This window comes from Zonotrichia albicollis, chromosome 7 (genome assembly GCF_047830755.1).
Source record: "Zonotrichia albicollis isolate bZonAlb1 chromosome 7, bZonAlb1.hap1, whole genome shotgun sequence".
NCBI classification, from domain to species: Eukaryota; Metazoa; Chordata; class Aves; order Passeriformes; family Passerellidae; genus Zonotrichia; species Zonotrichia albicollis.
The window spans coordinates 15115331-15130842 of NC_133825.1; positions in this window are offsets into that span (position 1 = coordinate 15115331).

Below are 15512 nucleotides of genomic sequence, written 5' to 3' on the forward strand. Positions count from 1 at the left end.
AGGACAAGTCTCTGCAATCCATCGTGCCACCGATGCTGCCTGCATGGGAGTGCACTGCCCTCATGACACAACAAGCTGCAGTGGGAAATCCAAATCTTCCCGGCCTCTTGGAAATCATCACAAAGTGGCCAGAACGTGGCACTTGTCAACTGTCTTTGGAAGAGGAGGAAGAACCGCTGACGTGTGCTGAGCTGGAATCCCACTTTTGGCATCAGGCACCTGACTGTGGAGAATAGTCTGTTGTCTCTTTATCCGTCTGTCTGCTGTAAAGGATCTGACTGTCCTCCTGTGGGAGGAATCCCAGGCTGGAGCAGGACAAGGATTTGTCTCCCTGAGGGAGAAGCAGTGACATGATGTGACTGTAACCCCCCCATCCTTCTGTGCCACTGTGTGGGGAGGAGGGAGTGGGGAACTGGGGACAAAGTGAAGCCCAGGAAGGAGAGAACAGTGTGGAGAAGGTGCATTTTTAGGATTTGGGGAACATCTGATTCCCTTGCTCTGATTTGTTTGATAATAAATTCAATGAAATTTAATTTCCCCACTCCGGGCCTCTTCTGCCCATGATGGGTGAGAGATCTCTGGCTGCCTTTCATGAGAGCCCCGAGCCTTTCCTGCTGTGTTCTGTTGCCTGCCCAGGGGCAGGAGCAGAGGCTCAGAGCGCTTTTGCTGGCCCCGGGCACCTGGCCTGGCCCAGCCCAGCCCAAGAACCCCTGCCAGCATTCCCTGCACCATTGCCCGGCCCCGCGGCGGCTGCGGCTCCGCGGGCAGGCGGCCCCAGGAGTTCAGAGTGGGCAAAATGGGAGCGAGGGACAGGAGGCAGCTGGTGCCAGTGGGGGAAATGGCTTTGCTGGAGCTGGCAGGGAGAGGAGGAGGAGGGAGAAAGTGCTGCAAAGTAAAGGGGGGAGAAAGAGGGACAAGGTGGTGGGGATGGCCATGGGGCAGGCGGACATTTTGCTTTGCAGCTCGGTGGGAGGAAAGGAAGAACTGTCAAATCCGTGCAGGAAAAGAGGGGAGAAACAGCAGGTGGTGGGAATCGCTGACAACTGGGATTCAATTGATCTGCCTGAACTGCAGAGGCCGACAGAGTCTGAGCAGCGCCGGGCGCCCGCACCCGCCGGCGTTGCCATGTGGCTTGCCCTGCCCCTGGCCTGGCTGCAGCAGCCGCCTGCCCCAGAAGCAGCTTCCAAAAGGGCTGAGAATGGTCTTGAGGGCAACTGAAGAGGGAAACGCCTCGTTTTAGGAGGCTAAATTGAGGAAAAATCCCCCTTGATTTTCTTTTGATTCGGGATTTAACGGAGGGGAGACCGTCCTCATGCATCATTTAGGAATCTAAATGGAGAGGGAACCTCCGTTCTCCCCTTGATTCAAGGCTTTGAAGTGGCGACAAGAGGGAGTTTCCCCTTGATGTAGTTCACTACGAAATTGAAAAAGAATGGTAAAGACGAGCTGGCGCTGCCAGGTTTGGACTCAGTGTATCGCCGACAGGCACCGAGCGCCGAGAGCACGAGAGGCGCAGGGCGCTGTTGCCGGCCCCGGGCACCTGGCGAGGCCCAGCCCAAGAATCCCTGCGAGAATTCCCTGTTGAGAGCCCCAGGAGCACCTTGCCCGGGCTGCGCTCCTTCTGCGGCCTCAGTGGCCTGGGCACCTCTGTCCTAGCAGGGCTTCTGTCGGGACAGGAGCCTCGGTGCCCCCGCGGCTTTGCTGCCCCGCCACACGCTTTGCTGCCCCGCTCGCTCGCTCCTTTCCCTGCTGCCGGCGGCGCTCGGGATCGCTGCCGCCTGCCCCTGAGGCGAAGCCCCGCCCGCTGCGAGCTCTGCCGGGCCGTGGCACCAGCGGCAGTGCCCGCGAAGCCGAACCGGTGGGTGTGCCGGGAGCGGAGCGGCGGGCGTGTCATTCCGTTTGTCCCATTGCGGAGCGGCGGCGGTGGCCATAGCCCGGCGAGGCGGCGGCGGAGCGAGGCGGCGGCTCCAGCCCAGGTGGGACCCGCGGTCGGTGCAGCCGCAGCTCGGGGCTCGCTGCGGGCGGAGGGGGCCGCGGTGAGGGCCGGGGGGTTCAGGCGAGTTCCTGGTGCCGGCTTCCCCCGTGTGCCCCCTGCGCTGGCATCGCAGCCGAGGGAGCGGCTGCCCGCGCTCTCTTCCGTGCCCGGATGGTCGGGATGGAGCCGGCGCCGCGGCAGCGATGGCTCATCCCGGCTGCTCTCGCTAGGACGGAGGCGGCTGCTCCGTGCCCGGGAGCGTTCCCGCCCGTGCGGCACCGGGCTGGGGGCCGCTGCTGGGGCGGGAGGTGTCCGTGCCCGGCTCGGGGCTGGCACGGCATGAACTTGAACCCAGTGCCTCAGAGCCCAAAGCGCTGCAGGCGCCGAGTGCGGGCACCAAGCGGCGCATCCTGCCTGCTCCGGGGCCGAGGCTTCTCGGCGCTGCCCTGTGTGCCGGCAGCCGCTCCGTGTGCCCAGGCAGGGAGCCGCAGCGGCCGTGCCGGAGCTCGGTGTGCCCGGGCTCCGAGGCGCCGGGGCAAGGAATCATGCGGGGCACAACGGTGAGCAGCCCGGGGCTGCTGCTGCTGCTTCTTGCCCCTCGGCAGGCGGACTCCGAGCCGCAGCTGCCCCGGGCCAGCAGCAGCCGGCAGCTCGCAGGCGCTCTCAGCGCCCGGCCCGGCCCGGAGCTGGGCTGCAGCGGCTGCAGAGCCACAGGGGCCGCGGCTGCGGCCACCGCAGAGCTGCCGGAGGCTGCGCTTGTCTCCGCACCTGCTGCCGCACCTCTGGGCAGCGGCGACAGCGCAGCCACAGCTGCCACCGCCCTCCTGAGCCCCCGCACGGCCGGCACCGGCAGCGACCTCTCATCGTGTCCCTTTCAGGGTGCCATCAGCGCGGCTGGAAAGCTGTTCCCCAGGCCGAGCTCCCAAAGGATCTGCCAGCAGCACTCCTGATGTCTCGAGAGCAAGGTGCTGTTTGCTCTGGGCAGAGAGATGCCGGCTGTGAGCAGGAGAAGAATGAATTCTACTCCATTCCTGGAGCAGCAAACGAGCCCCGGCATCTCCAGGAGGGACCAGCAGCCGCGCTTCCATACTTGCCTGGGGCCCGAGAAGCCTCTGGGCATAAGCAGGGGGATGCCACTTGTGAGCGTGCAGTGAGCGCAGATGTGGAGAATGGATTCTGCACCAGGGATGCGAGTGTGAGGGAGCCCCAGGCTCCCCAGGGCACTGCAGCAAAGGGCAACGAACACAAAAGGAACCTCAGAAGACTCCTGGGTGAGTGCAGGGCCACCCCTGTGGCCTCTAGGCAGGGGCCCGTGTCCCCTCCCAAGGCCAGGGCTGGCACGTGTGTGGCTGTTTCCCGATGTCTGGAAGAGGCCTCGTGCTCTGCTGGGCCCCATCCGTGGCTGGAAGCAAGAGCCCCAGCTGCCCCCAAGGCTGTGCAGTTCTCCTGCTGCAGCCTGTGCCCACAGCTGTGTCCCTGCCTGTGCCCACAGCTGTGTCCCTGCCTGTGGCCAGGCTCTTGGCTCTCTGGCTGCCAGCGGAGGGAGGCCCACACTGCCTCAGGGCTCCCTGCTCTGCTCCCTGGCCATGGGCTGAGCAGATTGCAGGGCCGGCTCTGCTTCTGGCAGCCAGCAGCTCTTTCCTGCTCCAGGTGAACGGTTCAGGCGCCATCCCGTGGGCACGGCGGTGCTGATTCTGCTGCTCCTGGTGCTGGTGCTGGCTTTGGGGGCGGCCGTGGCTGTGCTGGCAGGTAAGGGAGGGGCAGCAGCCTGGGCCCAGCCCCTCGGGGCAGAGCGGGCTCCCTGCTCCCTGCGCAGGGGAATGCTCAGAGCTTCTCCTCTTCCCCCTGCAGCACCACAGGTTCCAGTCACACCTGCGACTCCGCTGTTGGTTCTGGGCTGTCCCCGTGACTGGATTGGCTACAATGGGGTCTGCTACTACTTCTCGCGGGATTTCAGCACGTGGGAGCAGGGTCAGGAACGGTGCTCCGAGCTCGGGGCCTCCCTGGCCATTGCCAAGGATGAGGAGGCCATGGTGAGTGAGGGGCTGCGGGCGGTGTGGGCTGGCTGAGGGCAGCCTGGGGGCGCTCCTGGGCCGGGCTCGGTGCTCGTAGGGCCGGGGCTGCAGCCCTGGGCCGGGGCCTTGCAGGGAAGGAGCCCCGGCGTGCGGGGGCAGCCCCGGGCACGTGTCCCCCCCGAGGGGCCGGGGCAGCTCCCACTCCTCTCTCCTTGGCAGGATTTGCTCTCCCGCCTCTGCGGGAATTTCGGTTACTGGCTCGGGCTGCGCAGACGGAGCGAGCGCCTGCACTGGGGGGACGGCAGCAGCTACAGCTCCCGGTGAGTGCCGGGGAGCCGGGCAGGGCCTGGGGGCACAGGGGCACAAGGGCTTCCCCTGGCAGCCAGCGCTGCCTCTGCTCCTCCCGGCAAGGTTCCTGTCCTCGACAATTCCCAGTGTGTGTACCTGGCTGACGAGAGATTCAAGAGTGGGAACTGCTCCAGTGAGCGGCCGTATGTCTGCAGCAAGGCCCAAGCTCCCCTGTAACAGGGGCTGCACAAAGGACCTTCTCCACGCTGGGCAGCGCCAGCTTCACCTCTGAGCCCAGCACAGCGCTGTCCTTCCTCAGCTGCGCCCTGTGCCTTGCACTTCCTCTCAGGGTCACCTCAGTGCCTCTTCATCCCCAGTGCCAGCGCTGGGCTGGGGCTGCAAAGGACAAGTCTCTGCAATCCATCGTGCCACCGATGCTGCCTGCATGGGAGTGCACTGCCCTCATGACACAACAAGCTGCAGTGGGAAATCCAAATCTTCCCGGCCTCTTGGAAATCATCACAAAGTGGCCAGAACGTGGCACTTGTCAACTGTCTTTGGAAGAGGAGGAAGAACCGCTGACGTGTGCTGAGCTGGAATCCCACTTTTGGCATCAGGCACCTGACTGTGGAGAATAGTCTGTTGTCTCTTTATCCGTCTGTCTGCTGTAAAGGATCTGACTGTCCTCCTGTGGGAGGAATCCCAGGCTGGAGCAGGACAAGGATTTGTCTCCCTGAGGGAGAAGCAGTGACATGATGTGACTGTAACCCCCCCATCCTTCTGTGCCACTGTGTGGGGAGGAGGGAGTGGGGAACTGGGGACAAAGTGAAGCCCAGGAAGGAGAGAACAGTGTGGAGAAGGTGCATTTTTAGGATTTGGGGAACATCTGATTCCCTTGCTCTGATTTGTTTGATAATAAATTCAATGAAATTTAATTTCCCCACTCCGGGCCTCTTCTGCCCATGATGGGTGAGAGATCTCTGGCTGCCTTTCATGAGAGCCCCGAGCCTTTCCTGCTGTGTTCTGTTGCCTGCCCAGGGGCAGGAGCAGAGGCTCAGAGCGCTTTTGCTGGCCCCGGGCACCTGGCCTGGCCCAGCCCAGCCCAAGAACCCCTGCCAGCATTCCCTGCACCATTGCCCGGCCCCGCGGCGGCTGCGGCTCCGCGGGCAGGCGGCCCCAGGAGTTCAGAGTGGGCAAAATGGGAGCGAGGGACAGGAGGCAGGTGGTGCCAGTGGGGGAAATGGCTTTGCTGGAGCTGGCAGGGAGAGGAGGAGGAGGGAGAAAGTGCTGCAAAGTAAAGGGGGGAGAAAGAGGGACAAGGTGGTGGGGATGGCCATGGGGCAGGCGGACATTTTGCTTTGCAGCTCGGTGGGAGGAAAGGAAGAACTGTCAAATCCGTGCAGGAAAAGAGGGGAGAAACAGCAGGTGGTGGGAATCGCTGACAACTGGGATTCAATTGATCTGCCTGAACTGCAGAGGCCGACAGAGTCTGAGCAGCGCCGGGCGCCCGCACCCGCCGGCGTTGCCATGTGGCTTGCCCTGCCCCTGGCCTGGCTGCAGCAGCCGCCTGCCCCAGAAGCAGCTTCCAAAAGGGCTGAGAATGGTCTTGAGGGCAACTGAAGAGGGAAACGCCTCATTTTAGGAGGCTAAATTGAGGAAAAATCCCCCTTGATTTTCTTTTGATTCGGGATTTAACGGAGGGGAGACCGTCCTCATGCATCATTTAGGAATCTAAATGGAGAGGGAACCTCCGTTCTCCCCTTGATTCAAGGCTTTGAAGTGGCGACAAGAGGGAGTTTCCCCTTGATGTAGTTCACTACGAAATTGAAAAAGAATGGTAAAGACGAGCTGGCGCTGCCAGGTTTGGACTCAGTGTATCGCCGACAGGCACCGAGCGCCGAGAGCACGAGAGGCGCAGGGCGCTGTTGCCGGCCCCGGGCACCTGGCGAGGCCCAGCCCAAGAATCCCTGCGAGAATTCACTGTTGAGAGCCCCAGGAGCACCTTGCCCGGGCTGCGCTCCTTCTGCGGCCTCAGTGGCCTGGGCACCTCTGTCCTAGCAGGGCTTCTGTCGGGACAGGAGCCTCGGTGCCCCCGCGGCTTTGCTGCCCCGCCACACGCTTTGCTGCCCCGCTCGCTCGCTCCTTTCCCTGCTGCCGGCGGCGCTCGGAATCGCTGCCGCCTGCCCCTGAGGCGAAGCCCCGCCCGCTGCGAGCTCTGCCGGGCCGTGGCACCAGCGGCAGTGCCCGCGAAGCCGAACCGGTGGGTGTGCCGGGAGCGGAGCGGCGGGCGTGTCATTCCGTTTGTCCCATTGCGGAGCGGCGGCGGTGGCCATAGCCCGGCGAGGCGGCGGCGGAGCGAGGCGGCGGCTCCAGCCCAGGTGGGACCCGCGGTCGGTGCAGCCGCAGCTCGGGGCTCGCTGCGGGCGGAGGGGGCCGCGGTGAGGGCCGGGGGGTTCAGGCGAGTTCCTGGTGCCGGCTTCCCCCGTGTGCCCCCTGCGCTGGCATCGCAGCCGAGGGAGCGGCTGCCCGCGCTCTCCTCCGTGCCCGGATGGTCGGGATGGAGCCGGCGCCGCGGCAGCGATGGCTCATCCCGGCTGCTCTCGCTAGGACGGAGGCGGCTGCTCCGTGCCCGGGAGCGTTCCCGCCCGTGCGGCACCGGGCTGGGGGCCGCTGCTGGGGCGGGAGGTGTCCGTGCCCGGCTCGGGGCTGGCACGGCATGAACTTGAACGTGCCTCAGAGCCCAAAGCGCTGCAGGCGCCGAGTGCGGGCACCAAGCGGCGCATCCTGCCTGCTCCGGGGCCGAGGCTTCTCGGCGCTGCCCTGTGTGCCGGCAGCCGCTCCGTGTGCCCAGGCAGGGAGCCGCAGCGGCCGTGCCGGAGCTCGGTGTGCCCGGGCTTCGAGGCGCCGGGGCAAGGAATCATGCGGGGCACAACGGTGAGCAGCCCGGGGCTGCTGCTGCTGCTTCTTGCCCCTCGGCAGGCGGACTCCGAGCCGCAGCTGCCCCGGGCCAGCAGCAGCCGGCAGCTCGCAGGCGCTCTCAGCGCCCGGCCCGGCCCGGAGCTGGGCTGCAGCGGCTGCAGAGCCACAGGGGCCGCGGCTGCGGCCACCGCAGAGCTGCCGGAGGCTGCGCTTGTCTCCGCACCTGCTGCCGCACCTCTGGGCAGCGGCGACAGCGCAGCCACAGCTGCCACCGCCCTCCTGAGCCCCCGCACGGCCGGCACCGGCAGCGACCTCTCATCGTGTCCCTTTCAGGGTGCCATCAGCGCGGCTGGAAAGCTGTTCCCCAGGCCGAGCTCCCAAAGGATCTGCCAGCAGCACTCCTGATGTCTCGAGAGCAAGGTGCTGTTTGTTCTGGGCAGAGAGATGCCGGCTGTGAGCAGGAGAAGAGTGAATTCTACTCCATTCCTGGAGCAGCAAACGAGCCCCGGCATCTCCAGGAGGGACCAGCAGCCGCGCTTCCACACTTGCCTGGGGCCCGAGAAGCCTCTGGGCATAAGCAGGGGGATGCCACTTGTGAGCGTGCAGTGAGCGCAGATGTGGAGAATGGATTCTGCACCAGGGATGAGAGTGTGAGGGAGCCCCAGGCTCCCCAGGGCACTGCAGCAAAGGGCAACGAACACAAAAGGAACCTCAGAAGACTCCTGGGTGAGTGCAGGGCCACCCCTGTGGCCTCTAGGCAGGGGCCCGTGTCCCCTCCCAAGGCCAGGGCTGGCAGGTGTGTGGCTGTTTCCCGATGTCTGGAAGAGGCCTCGTGCTCTGCTGGGCCCCATCCGTGGCTGGAAGCAAGAGCCCCAGCTGCCCCCAAGGCTGTGCAGTTCTCCTGCTGCAGCCTGTGCCCACAGCTGTGTCCCTGCCTGTGCCCACAGCTGTGTCCCTGCCTGTGGCCAGGCTCTTGGCTCTCTGGCTGCCAGCGGAGGGAGGCCCACACTGCCTCAGGGCTCCCTGCTCTGCTCCCTGGCCATGGGCTGAGCAGATTGCAGGGCCGGCTCTGCTTCTGGCAGCCAGCAGCTCTTTCCTGCTCCAGGTGAACGGTTCAGGCGCCATCCCGTGGGCACGGCGGTGCTGATTCTGCTGCTCCTGGTGCTGGTGCTGGCTTTGGGGGCGGCCGTGGCTGTGCTGGCAGGTAAGGGAGGGGCAGCAGCCTGGGCCCAGCCCCTCGGGGCAGAGCGGGCTCCCTGCTCCCTGCGCAGGGGAATGCTCAGAGCTTCTTCTCTTCCCCCTGCAGCACCACAGGTTCCAGTCACACCTGCGACTCCGCTGTTGGTTCTGGGCTGTCCCCGTGACTGGATTGGCTACAATGGGGTCTGCTACTACTTCTCGCGGGATTTCAGCACGTGGGAGCAGGGTCAGGAACGGTGCTCCGAGCTCGGGGCCTCCCTGGCCATTGCCAAGGATGAGGAGGCCATGGTGAGTGAGGGGCTGCGGGCGGTGTGGGCTGGCTGAGGGCAGCCTGGGGGCGCTGCTGGGCCGGGCTCGGTGCTCGTAGGGCCGGGGCTGCAGCCCTGGGCCAGGGCCTTGCAGGGAAGGAGCCCCGGCGTGCGGGGGCAGCCCCGGGCACGTGTCCCCCCCGAGGGGCCGGGGCAGCTCCCACTCCTCTCTCCTTGGCAGGATTTGCTCTCCCGCCTCTGCGGGAATTTCGGTTACTGGCTCGGGCTGCGCAGACGGGGCGAGCGCCTGCACTGGGGGGACGGCAGCAGCTACAGCTCCCGGTGAGTGCCGGGGAGCCGGGCAGGGCCTGGGGGCACAGGGGCACAAGGGCTTCCCCTGGCAGCCAGCGCTGCCTCTGCTCCTCCCGGCAGGGTTCCTGTCCTCGACAATTCCGAGTGCGTGTACCTGGCTGACGAGAGATTCAAGAGTGGCAACTGCTCCAGTGAGCAGCCGTATGTCTGCAGCAAGGCCCAAGCTCCCCTGTAACAGGGGCTGCACAAAGGACCTTCTCCACGCTGGGCAGTGCCAGCTTCACCTCTGAGCCCAGCACAGCGCTGTCCTTCCTCAGCTGCGCCCTGTGCCTTGCACTTCCTCTCAGGGTCACCTCAGTGCCTCTTCATCCCCAGTGCCAGCGCTGGGCTGGGGCTGCAAAGGAAAAGTCTCTGCAATCCATCGTGCCACCGATGCTGCCTGCATGGGAGTGCACTGCCCTCATGACACAACAAGCTGCAGTGGGAAATCCAAATCTTCCCGGCCTCTTGGAAATCATCACAAAGTGGCCAGAACGTGGCACTTGTCAACTGTCTTTGGAAGAGGAGGAAGAACCGCTGACGTGTGCTGAGCTGGAATCCCACTTTTGGCATCAGGCACCTGACTGTGGAGAATAGTCTGTTGTCTCTTTATCCGTCTGTCTGCTGTAAAGGCTCTGACTGTCCTCCTGTGGGAGGAATCCCAGGCTGGAGCAGGACAAGGATTTGTCTCCCTGAGGGAGAAGCAGTGACATGATGTGACTGTAACCCCCCCATCCTTCTGTGCCACTGTGTGGGGAGGAGGGAGTGGGGAGCTGGGGACAAAGTGAAGCCCAGGAAGGAGAGAACAGCGTGGAGAAGGTGCATTTTTAGGATTTGGGGAACATCTGATTCCCTTGCTCTGATTTGTTTGATAATAAATTCAATGAAATGTAATTTCCCCACTCCGGGCCTCTTCTGCCCATGATGGGTGAGAGATCTCTGGCTGCCTCTCTTGAGAGCCCCGAGCCTTTCCTGCTGTGTTCTGTTGCCTGCCCAGGGGCAGGAGCAGAGGCTCAGAGCACTTTTGCTGGCCCCGGGCACCTGGCCTGGCCCAGCCCAGCCCAAGAACCCCTGCCAGCATTCCCTGCACCATTGCCCGGCCCCACGGCGGCTGCGGCTCCGCGGGCAGGCGGCCCCAGGAGTTCAGAGTGGGCAAAATGGGAGCGAGGGACAGGAGGCAGCTGGTGCCAGTGGGGGAAATGGCTTTGCTGGAGCTGGCAGGGAGAGGAGGAGGAGGGAGAAAGTGCTGCAAAGTAAAGGGGGGAGAAAGAGGGACAAGGTGGTGGGGATGGCCATGGGGCAGGCGGACATTTTGCTTTGCAGCTCGGTGGGAGGAAAGGAAGAACTGTCAAATCCGTGCAGGAAAAGAGGGGAGAAACAGCAGGTGGTGGGAATCGCTGACAACTGGGATTCAATTGATCTGCCTGAACTGCAGAGGCCGACAGAGTCCGAGCAGCGCCGGGCGCCCGCCACCCGCCGGCGTTGCCATGTGGCTTGCCCTGCCCCTGGCCTGGCTGCAGCAGCCGCCTGCCCCAGAAGCAGCTTCCAAAAGGGCTGAGAATGGTCTTGAGGGCAACTGAAGAGGGAAACGCCTCGTTTTAGGAGGCTAAATTGAGGAAAAATCCCCCTTGATTTTCTTTTGATTCGGGATTTAACGGAGGGGAGACCGTCCTCATGCATCATTTAGGAATCTAAATGGAGAGGGAACCTCCGTTCTCCCCTTGATTCAAGGCTTTGAAGTGGCGACAAGAGGGAGTTTCCCCTTGATGTAGTTCACTACGAAATTGAAAAAGAATGGTAAAGACGAGCTGGCGCTGCCAGGTTTGGACTCAGTGTATCGCCGACAGGCACCGAGCGCCGAGAGCACGAGAGGCGCAGGGCGCTGTTGCCGGCCCCGGGCACCTGGCGAGGCCCAGCCCAAGAATCCCTGCGAGAATTCCCTGTTGAGAGCCCCAGGAGCACCTTGCCCGGGCTGCGCTCCTTCTGCGGCCTCAGTGGCCTGGGCACCTCTGTCCTAGCAGGGCTTCTGTCGGGACAGGAGCCTCGGTGCCCCCGCGGCTTTGCTGCCCCGCCACACGCTTTGCTGCCCCGCCACACGCTTTGCTGCCCCGCTCGCTCGCTCCTTTCCCTGCTGCCGGCGGCGCTCGGGATCGCTGCCGCCTGCCCCTGAGGCGAAGCCCCGCCCGCTGCGAGCTCTGCCGGGCCGTGGCACCAGCGGCAGTGCCCGCGAAGCCGAACCGGTGGGTGTGCCGGGAGCGGAGCGGCGGGCGTGTCATTCCGTTTGTCCCATTGCGGAGCGGCGGCGGTGGCCATAGCCCGGCGAGGCGGCGGCGGAGCGAGGCGGCGGCTCCAGCCCAGGTGGGACCCGCGGTCGGTGCAGCCGCAGCTCGGGGCTCGCTGCGGGCGGAGGGGGCCGCGGTGAGGGCCGGGGGGTTCAGGCGAGTTCCTGGTGCCGGCTTCCCCCGTGTGCCCCCTGCGCTGGCATCGCAGCCGAGGGAGCGGCTGCCCGCGCTCTCCTCCGTGCCCGGATGGTCGGGATGGAGCCGGCGCCGCGGCAGCGATGGCTCATCCCGGCTGCTCTCGCTAGGACAGAGGCGGCTGCTCCGTGCCCGGGACCGTTCCCGCCCGTGCGGCACCGGGCTGGGGGCCGCTGTTGGGGCGGGAGGTGTCCGTGCCCGGCTCGGGGCTGGCACGGCATGAACTTGAACGTGCCTCAGAGCCCAAAGCGCTGCAGGCGCCGAGTGCGGGCACCAAGCGGCGCATCCTGCCTGCTCCGGGGCCGAGGCTTCTCGGCGCTGCCCTGTGTGCCGGCAGCCGCTCCGTGTGCCCAGGCAGGGAGCCGCAGCGGCCGTGCCGGCGCTCGGTGTGCCCGGGCTCCGAGGCGCCGGGGCAAGGAATCATGCGGGGCACAACGGTGAGCAGCCCGGGGCTGCTGCTGCTGCTTCTTGCCCCTCGGCAGGCGGACTCCGAGCCGCAGCTGCCCCGGGCCAGCAGCAGCCGGCAGCTCGCAGGCGCTCTCAGCGCCCGGCCCGGCCCGGAGCTGGGCTGCAGCGGCTGCAGAGCCACAGGGGCCGCGGCTGCGGCCACCGCAGAGCTGCCGGAGGCTGCGCTTGTCTCCGCACCTGCTGCCGCACCTCTGGGCAGCGGCGACAGCGCAGCCACAGCTGCCACCGCCCTCCTGAGCCCCCGCACGGCCGGCACCGGCAGCGACCTCTCATCGTGTCCCTTTCAGGGTGCCATCAGCGCGGCTGGAAAGCTGTTCCCCAGGCCGAGCTCCCAAAGGATCTGCCAGCAGCACTCCTGATGTCTCGAGAGCAAGGTGCTGTTTGTTCTGGGCAGAGAGATGGCGCCTGTGAGCCGGGGAAGAGTGATTTCTACTCCCGGAGTAGAGTTGTGAATGAGCCCCAGCATCCCCAGGAGGGACCAGCAGCCGCAGTTCCACACTTGCCTGGGGCACAAGAAGCCTCTGGGCATAAGCAGGGGGATGCCACTTGTGAGCGTGCAGTGAGTGCAGATTTGGAGAATGGGTTCTGCACAAGTGATGGGAGTGTGAGGGAGCCCCTTGCTGCCCAGGCCACAGCAGCAAAGGGCAATGAACACAAAAGGAACCTCAGAAGATTCCTGGGTGAGTACAGGGGCACACCTGTGCCCTCTAGGAAGGGGACAGTGTCCCCTCCCAAGGCCAGGGCTGGCTAATGTGTGGCTGTTTCCCGCTGTCTGGAAGAGGCCTCGTGCTCTGCTGGGCCCCATCCATGGCTGGAAGCAAGAGCCCCAGCTGCCCCCAAGGCTGTGCAGTTCTCCTGCTGCAGCCTGTGCCCACAGCTGTGTCCCTGCCTGTGCCCACAGCTGTGTCCCTGCCTGTGGCCAGGCTCTTGGCTCTCTGGCTGCCAGCGGAGGGAGGCCCAAACTACCTCAGGGCTCCCTGCTCTGCTCCCTGGCCATGGGCTGAGCAGATTGCAGGGCCGGCTCTGCTTCTGGCAGCCAGCAGCTCTTTCCTGCTCCAGGTGAACGGTTCAGGTACCATCCCGTGGGCACGGCGGTGCTGATTCTGCTGCTCCTGGTGCTGGTGCTGGCTTTGGGGGCGGCCGTGGCTGTGCTGGCAGGTAAGGGAGGGGCAGCAGCCTGGGCCCAGCCCCTCGGGGCAGAGCGGGCTCCCTGCTCCCTGCCCCGGGGAATCCTCAGACGTTCTCCTCTTCCCCCTGCAGCACCACAGGTTCCAGTCACACCTGCGACTCCGCTGTTGGTTCTGGGCTGTCCCCGTGACTGGATTGGCTACAATGGGGTCTGCTACTACTTCTCACGGGATTACAGCACGTGGGAGCAGGGTCAGGAACGGTGCTCCGAGCTCGGGGCCTCCCTGGCCATTGCCAAGGATGAGGAGGCCATGGTGAGTGAGGGGCTGCGGGCGGTGTGGGCTGGCTGAGGGCAGCCTGGGGGCGCTCCTGGGCCGGGCTCGGTGCTCGTAGGGCCGGGGCTGCAGCCCTGGGCCGGGGCCTTGCAGGGAAGGAGCCCCGGCGTGCGGGGGCAGCCCCGGGCACGTGTCCCCCCGAGGGGCCGGGGCAGCTCCCACTCCTCTCTCCTGGGCAGGATTTGCTCTTCCGCTTCCGTCGGAAAGGCGATTTCTGGCTCGGGCTGCGCAGACGGGGCGAGCGCCTGCACTGGGGGGACGGCAGCAGCTACAGCTCCCGGTGAGTGCCGGGGAGCCGGGCAGGGCCTGGGGGCACAGGGGCACAAGGGCTTCCCCTGGCAGCCAGCGCTGTCTCTGCTCCTCCCGGCAGGGTTCCTGTCTTTGGCAATTCCGAGTGTGTGTACCTGGCTGACGAGAGATTCAAGAGTGGGAACTGCTCCAGTGAGCGGCCGTATGTCTGCAGCAAGGCCCAAGCTCCCCTGTAACAGGGGCTGCACAAAGGACCTTCTCCACGCTGGGCAGTGCCAGCTTCACCTCTGAGCCCAGCACAGCGCTGTCCTTCCTCAGCTGCGCCCTGTGCCTTGCACTTCCTCTCAGGGTCACCTCAGTGCCTCTTCACCCCCAGTGCCAGCGCTGGGCTGGGGCTGCAAAGGAAAAGTCTCTGCAATCCATCCTGCCACCGATGCTGCCTGCAGTGAGTGCATTGCCCTCATGACACAACGAGCTTCAATGAGAAATCCAAATTGCCCTGGCCTCTTGGAAATCATCACCAGCAGGCCTGAATGTGATACTTTTGGACTTTCCTTGGAAGAGGTAGAAGAACAGCTGACATGTGGTGAGCAGGAATCCCACTTTTCGCATCAGGCACCTTTCTGTGAGGAAGAGTCTCTCAGCTGCTGGCTCTTTGTCTGTGATGCCTTCGGAGGAGGATGGTCATATGCTATCACCACAAGCCAGCCCAGAGCTGCTTCTCCTGCTGTGGGGCTGTGGGCTGAGCCTGTGCTGGTGAGAGCAGCCCCTGCACGGGCCCCTCAGTGTCACCCCTCAGTGCCGCAGGGCCCTGTCCCCCCTGCTCGGGTGCCCGGGATCCTGCGCTCGCCTCTCCCTGCCCTGCTCACACCCGGCTGCCGCTGCCGCGCCCCCGCTGCCCCTCGGGCGCTGCTCCGAGCTTTGGCTGCTCCGGAGCTGCGAGGAACGGATTTGTACAGAATCTTTAAACATTGATAGAAAGTTAACACGGTCTTGTATATCTGTATGCAAATACTGAGATCAGGTGTGTAGACTTAGGAAAGCTGTGGACTAGAGATGAGGTTGTTGAGAGAGAGAATTACAAATTAGTTTTAAAGTACAAAAAGACTTTATGACTGTAGATATGTATATAAAAGATGCTTTATAAAAAGAGTACATATTTTTGAGAATTAGAGCTCTGCTAGATGCATTGTACATAGGACTATTTGAGGTACAAATCTCGGTGATTGGTGTTAGAAATAATAGCAGTATTGTGTGGTAAAAGAAAATAGCTTGAAAAACATGTATAAGGTATTGTAATTAGGAAATAAGTTAGCTTTTATCAGGATGACATTGAGGTTTATGGTTCTTATATTTCATTCTTTTGTGAGGTTGATAATAAAATAAAATCTTTTAAAAGACTTCTGAGTTACCCCATCTTTATAGAAACTAAATAAACCAGCAAAACAGTACATCCATTCTAAAGAAAACAAAAACTCAACTATCTTTCAAGCAGTTAAAAAAATCAAAATACTGTTTGTTCATTGCTACTACAAAGAAACAAGATCTGAAAGAATTAGTTTACAAAACACCACTCAAGACTTCCACCGACCTCACTAGCTCAACTCAAACAGAAACCAATATTATCTCCTATTACACAACACCAAGGAAGTTTTTAAAAAACATAATCCAGCACAAAATATCCAAGCAACCCAAAGACATTTATAAAAGCCTTAACGCTCTAATCTAATTGAATTCTTATGATATTTCAAAACAAAAGCTACTAAATTTACTATCTTAAGTTCAAAAGCAATTTCCAACTATAAATAATACTTCTGTATTCATCTTCCCTCTGAAATCCAGTTAAATTCAAACTATAC